This window comes from Vigna umbellata, chromosome 7 (genome assembly GCF_029865625.1).
Source record: "Vigna umbellata cultivar VRB3 chromosome 7, Vumbellata_1.0, whole genome shotgun sequence".
Taxonomy (NCBI): Eukaryota; Viridiplantae; Streptophyta; class Magnoliopsida; order Fabales; family Fabaceae; genus Vigna; species Vigna umbellata.
Window position 1 is genome coordinate 8,704,594 of NC_142171.1, and position 8,701 is coordinate 8,713,294.

Here is an 8,701-nt window from a genome sequence, read left to right on the forward strand (position 1 = left end):
TTATTATTTCATTACAATAAATTAAAGGCTAACGTGCTTGCCCTAAGACATTGATGTCGAAGGAGCTTAGGTGAAGGAGCTGAGGTGAAAGAGGTGAACTGAGGTGGGGTGGCCTTCGTTGTTTGGTTTGTGTGAGGTGAGTGCCCTATGTTGAGGAACTATTGTTGTTGTTTTCTGAGGTGAAGGAGGTCGCTGAGGTGGGGTGCCCTTCGTTCTTTCCTTCGTGTGAGGTGGGTGCCCTATCGCTGTTGTCTTCTCTGATTGTGGTTCATTTTTTGGGTTTGGGGTTGTTTCGTTGGTGTGGACGAAACATTATTGAGTGACGACGATGCAATGTCAATGAATCATTGTTTGTCTTGCTCACGGGGGAGCTCTCGTGGTGCTTCATCAAGAGGAATGCTTGGCAGCCAAATATGCTATTGTGGACAGCTTGTCGTATTGAGAGTCGCAAAACTGCTAAGAACGAAGGCAAGCCTTTTTGGGGCTACCCTAATTACAAGGTTTCTTCCCTTCGTTGTGTTTTTTATGTTGGGATACATTTATTTGGTTTTTGCTTAGATGATTTTGGTTGGATGTTTTGTACATCGTAGTCGAAATGAAGAAGTGCGAGGATGTAATTTCTTCAAATGGGCCAGTGAAGATAATGTTGATGAAAGGGATACTACAATTGGGTGGCAAAGGAGAAAGATTATTAATTTGGAAAAATCACTTTTGGTTTGTCAGAGAAGGGAAAAGGTCTTAATCTGGATGTTATGTTTGATGGGGTTGATTAATATCGTCTTTGTATGTGTTATGTTTTAATTTTGTTGAAGTGTTGTATCAGTCACATTTTGTGATGAAGAAGTTAGTTAAATTGTAATGTTTCTTTGACACTAAATATGAATGACAATCTGGTTGTAATGAGATTGTGCTTGTAATGCCATTGTATTTAATGAAGAAGTTGGTTATATTAGAATGTTTGTTAGTTCAAGTGTAATTTTCAGAGAAGCCAATGAAATGAAGTTTGAAATCAGAGAAGCCAAATTAATATGTCTATCAGAATACATTAAATATATTAAAGTTTGAAATCAGTGATGCAAAATGAATATGGCTACCACAATTACAAAAAATATAAACAAGTTTCAAATCAGAGAAGCCAAATTAATATTGCTATGACAATAGAATATGACAGAACCCAAAATGTTAATCCAAGGTTGAAAATACTTCACAAAACATCACATATAATCCAAAATAGTTCAGATATCATCCAAAATGTAAACGTTGTTAAGTGAAAAATACACAACAGAAAGCAACACTGACGTCAAAGTACATATCCAAAATAGAACAAAGATGTACTTAATGCTTGAGAAGGGTGTGGGTGGTGTTGTTGTTGACTTCCTTGTGGGCAATTAGTTCTTCTATGCCCAAGTTGTCTATATATGAAACATCTCTTAGGGATTCCTTTTTGTCCAAGTTGTGTATAATCCTTTTTTTGCTCCCAACTCTCGAGCCTTCTTTTCTTTCTTGGTCTACCTGGCAAGACCCGTTTTGGTGGAGGCAAAATATCAGGATTTGAAGTCCTTTGCCATAGATGAGGTCCATTGAGAGGGAAAATGATTGGAATGTATGTTTCTTCATACATGGAGGTTTTGAACCAGTGCGGGATGAACTCTTCTGGATTCATGTTCAAAAACCTCATTGTTGTGACTACATGACAACAAGGAATTCCTGATACACTCCACTTTCTGCAGCTACAATCTCTTTTGTCTACATCAACGACATACTTTTCACCTAAGTTGGATGTATGGCAGATCTCAAATATTTGCATCCCTGACCAACTGCAAAATCATAAACAATGAATGTTAAATGGAAACAGTATAAACAACAATAGTAAAGGAAATCAGTAGTTGTCATACTTCGGTATCCAATATTTTGTGTTCTGTAACTCTTTTTGTAGCCTCTTTTGAATTTTGGGGCAAATGAGACCTTGGAATCTACTTATCTTCTCTCTATTGGATGCCCACCTCTTCATCAAGTATATACGAATCTCTTCCAACATTGTTATGTGATGGACAAATTTATGAACACCAAAATATGATGTCACAAACTTGTTTTTCAATCGGCAAGTATGACCGAATCGTTCAAGTAATAAACTTGGTAAGACCAAGTATCGTTCTTCCCAAAGGACTCACGGCCTAGTTTAGTTGTGTGGTTTATTGATTAGCTAAGACTTAAAGACGAAATATTTGGATTTTATATGCAAAAGACGAAAATTAAATATGTATGCATGAATGTTTTGATCAATGGCAAAAAGCAAAAGATAAACACTTTCAATGAAATATATGTATGAATATGTTGTTGGGGGTCAATTTCATCTTATCCACTCTCATATATTTTAGGAATTCAACATTCAAATCATCATTGTTAATGCCACTCTCTAAAGTACCTTTCAAGAAGGCTTCTCCCTAATCACGAGTTCATACAATTCCTAGCATTCCTAATGATTAGTTCATAAGTGCAGGAGCTTAACGACAACCAATATAATATTGGGAGAAATTCCCCGGATCTAGACTTCCCCGTACGTGCCCGTATCGACAAAACCAATAATCATGCATCAAATGAGTTAAACAATGCAAGCATTAAGCAAAGAGGAAAAATCCTAACTAATGATGAAAGAAAGCATAGATCTTAAATAAAAGATGTAAAAACAAATTCCATATATGAGAGCTTCAAAAGATTACATTGATTCCCCAACAAACATACAAGGTTTAGTTCACCATATTCATGGTGAACCTAGATGAATAACAATGAAAGAATGAAAGATAAAACCCTAAAAAGGTGAAGAGGAAGCCTCAGCATCCAAGATCCTCCTTCAAAGGGGTGGAAGAGAGAGTGTTTTCTTCGTTCCAGCCAAAGATACAAACCCTAGGACGTGCAGGTCCTTAAATAGGGCATAAAAATAACATAAAACAAGTCCAAGCCCATAAAAACAAAAGAAAACCGGTCCAAGCCCACTTAGAATGGCGCTCAGCGGTAAAGTACCGCTCAGCGGTAAAGTACTGCTCAACGGTAAGTGCGTGAGTCGTTTCTTCCCCTCAGCGGCCATTTTGCCCCTCAGCGGACCTCCCGTAAGCTCCTGAGTGCCGCTCAGCGGTAAACTGCCGCTGAGCGGTGACTTCGGTTTCTCCTTTTGCACTTTTTGATGTCTTTTCTGATTCTATCTCTCTCCTTCTTAACTTCTTTCACCAAATTCACCTTAAAACCTGCACAAAAACACTGAAATCAAGCATAAACCTGTCCAGCTCTCTTATTTCTGAAAATATGAAGAAAAGCATGATTTCAAGCTAGTTTCTAAGTGTAAAGGTTGCTTTTAGTGTCAATTTTAATCATGAAAATAACAGTTTTTCAACTGTTATCACAACCCCAAACTTAGAACTTTGCTTGTCCTCAAGCAAACAAGATGTAACTCACTCTTCAACCTATTCATATGATGGTTCACTCATTCAAAAATCCTTTTTTTAGATAAGTAAAAACTTCAATCAAACTTATGACCAAGAGTTCAATCAAGATGTGCACATGCTTTAGTGTTTCACAAAGTCAGTTAATACCCAACAAATGCTCTTTTTCATGAATGACCAATCAATTAAGCATGGATGTTCATGTGCTAATGGAATATTTCCTCACTAGGTAAAGTATTTCACTCAACACACAAGTGTATAAAAGGTGATCACTCATTCACTCTACTATCACAATGTCACATGAATCAACTTTGCCTTTCATTTTACCACAATCAAAAACATTCACAAGCATGCATCATCACAAGGACTTTTCAATGGCTTATAATGTGGCTGGGCTAACAAGAAAATTGGTTTTTCTGGATCGCAAAATCCTTGAGTTAAAGAGAATCATAACACACAATTATTCTTATTTTTCCCAACTTGCCTTTGCATTTGCATTGAGCTTTACTTCTTTTTCTTTTCTTTTCTTTTTCTTTGCCTATACTTCCTTTTTGGCTCTTAGCTCAATGCTTTTCCTTTTTCATGTTTTCCCAACAACCCCAAACTTGAACATTTAACAATACCACACAAGATCTTCTACTTAACTCAAGGTAAAGATTTTCAATCAAGGGTTTTTTTTTTTCAATTTATGTTCAAGGCTAAGGGTTCAAAGGATAGAACAAGTGTTCTCTTTTAGTGGGCTAACTTTATGAATTTGGCCAATAAAAAGGGTTCCAACAAACGGCCTTGATCATATGATGCAAAACAAGCAATTGATTCAATCATAGAAAACCTGGGCAAAGTCATTCATGCTTTCAGAGTAATAGCATTTAACAATAAAAACTCTGGAGCTCAAAACCTCACATATAAGCTCATTCACATTTGACATACACATCCTGCTTAATTTCACAATCACACTCATAATATCATGCATTTGTTCACAAAGTTTGTGAATCACCTGTATAAGCATTTTAATGTGCACTCATAAACCAGGTGTTCAATAGAGTACATCAAACCCTAATCTAAAAACAAAAACAAATAAGTTCAGAAAACTTAAACCACAAAAGCATAATCATATGATAGCATTTATCAGTAAATGCTATCTCAGCTCCTCATCAGTCTGAGCTGTCCTCTGTATCTTCTTCTTCTTCCTCATCTTCATCATCTTCAAATGCATCATCATCATCAGCTTCATCTTCTTCCATCTCTCTAGCTGAAGCTTCAGCTGCTCCAGCTCTTCCTCCATGCATTGGTTCCTCTGGCCAAGCTACCACATTATGGAATTCATCCATAGTCCACCTGTGGGCTGGAGGTGTATCATACATCCCAGAATCATCTCAGCAGTGGCCACCTGCCCTCTGTGAATGGACTGCAATTGAGCACCTATAAGAGACATATACATGTCCCTCATCTGGAATGGTTCTGCTTCATGTGTCTCAGCAGATGTCTGGCTCTGTGCTGGCCCTCTTTCTCTACGAGCACGGCGTGGTGGAACTGGCTGAGCTGCTTCCTCACCTCCACAGTACTGCCTGTAATAAGCCTCATCAATAGCTTTTCTTGGCCTCTCAAATGGTGGAGCAGAAGTGTCCACCCCAGCTATCTTGCAAAGGTGCGTGATCAAAGAGGGATGTCCTAGTGGTGCTTTGTTGTTTGAGGTATTGGCGCACATACTAATCTCATCAGCTATCACCTGCCCAATATTAACATTCAAGTTTCTGATAGCACAGTAAATGAATAGTGCCCTGCTGAGAGTAATATCTGACACATGTGAACATGGCTGAATGTTGGCATGAGAAAACGCCATCCAATACTTTGCAAGAGGAGTCAAATCCGTCCTCCTAATGTTAACCACTGAGTCAGATCGATTCCTTTGGAAGTGTCCTCCAGGTATACACAGTACTCTCTCCACATCCTCATAATCAGCACCTTCCTCCATGCAAAGAGCAAACTGACACTGCTCACCAGCCCATACAGTGTCCAAGAAGTTATTAATAGAATCAGGATCATACCTGATAGCATGGCCTCTGACATAGCCCAAATAATTATCAGCTGGATAATCACCAATCTTCTTAGCATTGGTGTAAAATTCCTTTACCACAGCTATGTTGGCAGGTGCAGGATAAGTGGCTAGCTTTCCCCAGTCATTCCCTAACACTTGCTCTCCAAATTGAGGAGCAAAGTTAGGTATCCTTCCAACCTTTCTCTCCATCAGAAGTCTCCTGTCCTGAACCACCTTAAAGTGCTTCTCATGTTTTCTAGAGAGGAACCTGCTAGAGTGGGGTTGCTCTGGTTCCTTTTCCTTTCTCTTGGTTGCCATGGTTTTCAATCTCTTTCCTGAAGAAGATGCCATTCCTACATTCAAACGTAAATACAAAACCACAGAACATGATGTTAATCATTAGTAAAACACAGAACACAACTCCTTTCGAAGCTAAACCACCGCTGAGGGTCAGAATTTCCCCTCAGCGCCACCGGTGCAATAGTCCAGATCACAAAAAATCAGAAAAACCAAATCTGGCAGAGTGCCGCTTAGCGGCAGTTTACCCCTCAGCGGTAACTCTGCAGATTTTTGAAAATCTTGTTTTAAAGCTGTCCTAACTCCACCCAAATGCAATTTTCAGTTTTCCAGTTCATAATCATGCAGTTTAATCGGTTCAAACATCAAATATATCATCAAATCATGAATAGAAATCAAAACCCCTAAATATTCATGCTTTGGCAATCACATTCAAAATCAAAAACCCTAGAATGAACAAAATGCATTTTACTTACTTGGGTGGAGATACTAGATGCAATGAGAATGCTTCCAAGCTAGAATGCTCTCTTCCAACCCCAAACTTTGATGGCACACTAGTGAAAAAGTGAATGGAAGAGAAATTTTCTTAAGAGAAAAGAGTGAAAAGATGTGGAAAACCTTGGAGAAGATATGTGGAAGTGTTTGTGCAGAGAAAAGCCTGAAAGTATAAGAACTTGCGCAGCTTAGGGTTTAAAAATACCCTAATGGGCTCGGGTCCCGCTAAGGGGAACTAAAGCCCATTCTGCGAGAGTACCGCTCAGCGACACTTTCGTGATATGCTCTTCTCCTTCTTTTCTTAACCTACGTGCCTCCCATACATGCCCCTTACTGGTTCCCTGCAAGTCAATGTTTAAAATGCTTATGCAAACCCTAACTAAAATAAACAAACAGAAATATTCAATCAACTGGGTTGCCTCCCAGGTAGTTTAGTTCACCATATTCATGGCGAACCTAGATGAATAACAATGAAAGAATGAAAGATAAAACCCTAAAAAGGTGAAGAGGAAGCCTCAGCATCCAAGATCCTCCTTCAAAGGGGTGGAAGAGAGAGTGTTTTCTTCGTTCCAGCCAAAGATATAAACCCTAGGACGTGCACGTCCTTAAATAGGGCATAAAAATAACATAAAACAAGTCCAAGCCCATAAAAACAAAAGAAAACCGGTCCAAGCCCACTTAGAATGGCGCTCAACGGTAAAGTACCGCTCAACGGTAAGTGCGTGAGTCGTTTCTTCCCCTCAGCGGCCATTTTGCCCCTCAGCGGACCTCCCGTAAGCTCCTGAGTGCCGCTCAGCGGTAAACTGCCGCTGAGCGGTGACTTCGGTTTCTCCTTTTGCACTTTTTGATGTCTTTTCTGATTCTATCTCTCTCCTTCTTCACTTCTTTCACCAAATTCACCTTAAAACCTGCACAAAAACACTGAAATCAAGCATAAACCTGTCCAGCTCTCTTATTTCTGAAAATATGAAGAAAAGCATGATTTCAAGCTAGTTTCTAAGTGTAAAGGTTGCTTTTAGTGTCAATTTTAATCATGAAAATAACAGTTTTTCAACTGTTATCATTATGATTGGTTTCCCCCTTGCATCTAAGATGACACTGTTAAATGCTTCTGAAATGTTATTAACAAGTGTGTCACAAACAAGTCTTCCTGTAAATCTGGATCTAGACCAAAATCTGCAAAAAAATATGAAGTTAAACATTTGGAAAAGAAACAAACATTTACAAAACATTAAACAACAATTACAGTTTTGAATACTAGCCTGGGTGGAATAGCTATCAAATGTTTGAATGCATCTTCATTAACGTCCTTAATTTGTCGCATCACTGACTCCCATGCTTGAGGATGTGTTGATGATGCTGCCTTCCGTAGTAATTGTCTCAGAGTTATGCCACTAAATTTCTTCCTAAAATTTGCATATATGTGCCTGACAAAAAAGCGTTGGTCCACCCTAGGCAAAAGATTTTGTAAAGCTGGCAGAAGTCCCTATCACAGTAAAAAGAGAAAGTATGAGTCTTAAATTTCCATCGTCATCAAAGTATTAAATAAAAGTTACACATTTACTTACTTTCTATTGATCTGATACAAATGTACACCTTGAACAAAAGCCCCCACCTCCAAGATCATCAACTAACCATTCTAAAAACCAAGTCCATGTTTCCTTGTTCTCTACATCAACAACAACATATGCTAACAGACACATCTGGTCATTGCCATCTCTTCCAACAGCAGTTAAAAGTTCAACTCCATATTTCCCTTTTAAGAAACAACCATCCAAATGTATAATAGGCCTACAACATACAAAGTTGTCCTTACATGCTTTCAAACACACATACATTCTCTTGACTATGGCCTTATCCTCAGTTGGTTCTACATTAACTTTAATTGTTGAGCCAGGGTTTGATCTGAGTAACTCGTGTGCATAATCAAATAGTCTTTCATATTGTTGTTTGAAACAACCATCAATGTTGGCGGATTCCATTGCTTTTGCCCTACTTGTTGTAGACCAAGACACACCAATGTTATACTTTTTTCAAAATTTATTGTGCAGGTTTTTCATATTAATATCCGGATTTCCTTTCATGCTCTTCTCTAACCTCCCACTTAACCATTTAGAGGTAACTAAACCAATTTTGAATTCCCTACTGCATGTATGACTGTCTACAATTTTCCTTAACTGCCATGTATGTTGGCTACTCCTATATCCACAATATGCATACCATGGACATTTCCCTTGTGAACCAATACATTTGACGTATATTCTTCTCTTGTCATTCTTAGAATTCTTCAACTTCCTACCGTTATGTACCACATAAGTTCTAATTGCATCAGTGAAATCTTTTTTTTTCAGGGAAGTATGTTCCCAGTTGCCATTTATATTCTTTCATACTAACTGGCTCTGAGAAGATCCCAAAATCTCCATATCGGGTTGTT